The following is a 1747-nucleotide window of genomic DNA, read 5'->3' on the forward strand; positions in this document are numbered from 1 at the left end:
GTTATCCAGTGTAATAGGGCATTCCAAAGCCCTAAGCATCTGAAAACATGATGATTTAATAACAGACAGTGTAGAGAGCCTAATAAAAATATGATTGTGAATTATACAGTTTAACATTTAACAAATGTAGTTTGAGAAGGAAACATTATAATGACCAAGAACTGACCAAGAACAAAATAAAAGTTTCATTTCTTTGTCAATCATAGGTAGAGTGTGATAGGACAAACACTAGCTCGGGAGTCAGAAAAGATCACTAACAGACTTTCTCATCTAATTTTTTTTTTCTAGAAAATAAAACACAATAATTTTTAAATTCATTTAATGGCAACTGGTAATCATCAAATTAACAATGGTTATCTTCAAAAGTTATTACACTAACAGTGCTGTCATTTCTCAAGGTTGATCAGATACCTAGAGTCACAGACATTTCCCACATAAGATGCATCATATAAATCAGACTTTGTTTATCACCAGCATTTATACAACCAGACCTAAGTAAAGCACTAGGTCTGGGGACACATGCATGATCTTAATATAGTGAATGTTTAGCCTGCCCTGAACCTCTATCATCTTATACAAGTCACTTTATCCTCCTGACCCTCTGTTTCCACATTTATAAATATGGAATTTTGAGCTAGATGGTCACTACAATCCCTTTCAGGTCAAAACATTCTCTGATTGTTAATATAACAGATATCTCCTTCAGGTTATATTATTTTATCTTAATATGTAGGAAATAAAATTTTGATGTTCTTCTTTCCTGAAAACAACTTCTAAAGCACAATTTGTAATTATAGTTCAGGAGAGTCTTATCAGAGGGTATAGATATTTTAGGCAGTTTTCCATAATGAATCAGAAAATTTCCCAGGAGAGTTTAGGGCAGGGGCAGCTGTGTACAATGTTTATTAGAGAATATTGATTACATCTTAAAGAAAGGAAATCTATTTGAAAGGATATTGCCCTATATTTCCACTCCATTTTTCAGTCTTTAATTCTACAATTTCAGTCTGAGTCTTAATATAAGATTTTTGCTCCTCATATAGGAAATGTATTTGGTAACTGTCCATTTGCTACCCAATCTGGTTAATGCTGTAGAACAGGTTCATTGTTCATAATGTATCCCTTTCTATCCAAATCAATTTGTCTTTTTATTTTAAATAACAACCATTTAGATAAACAATTTGGATAGAAAGAGATATCATTAACTTTATTTGGTTCTAGGAGTTTGGATATCAAGAGTTCAGACAGCAAGATTTGAATGTGAAGGATGTGGAAGGTACTATGTATACTTGGGGAAGCAGAATTACTTACTGAAAAGGGTATGAGAATCTCAAGTAAGGAGAGTCAGGTTCACTCAAGTTGTTTTTCATACATTTACTATTTGGGTGACCTGGAACAAAAGAATAGACAAGATATATATGTTAGGATTCATGGTTGTAAGTAACAGAAAGCAGCAACTCCAGCTAATTAAGTGAAATTTGATTTATTGGAAGGATCTGGGTAAGGCTTGGGGACTGAAAAGAATAGGCTGGAACTAATACCTGTTCTAAAGGGCTAGAAAGCAAGAAAAACAGAAACTCTTTCAAATCTGGGACAGCTGCAGGTATAAGACAAAAGACATAAGCAGCTACTGCCCCCTTGTCCCACTGGGATAAATCACCTCTAAATATTCTTCCACTCTTGCCTCAGATGCTCAAAATTCAATGCCTTTGAAGGGAGACCAGGATTGTGACATACGTGGAGCCCA

At 34.3% G+C, this 1747-nt stretch overlaps 1 non-coding gene across 1 annotated transcript; it reads right to left on the reverse strand.

The window, feature by feature from the left end:
* Positions 1–462: 462 nt before the first annotated feature.
* Positions 463–595, reverse strand: LOC131751689 (small nucleolar RNA SNORA72). The gene has a single exon (XR_009334258.1). It is a non-coding gene; the product is annotated as a small nucleolar RNA SNORA72 (small nucleolar RNA).
* Between the last annotated feature and the right edge of the window lie 1152 nt (positions 596–1747).

Source organism: Kogia breviceps, chromosome 2, assembly GCF_026419965.1.
Source record: "Kogia breviceps isolate mKogBre1 chromosome 2, mKogBre1 haplotype 1, whole genome shotgun sequence".
Taxonomy (NCBI): Eukaryota; Metazoa; Chordata; class Mammalia; order Artiodactyla; family Physeteridae; genus Kogia; species Kogia breviceps.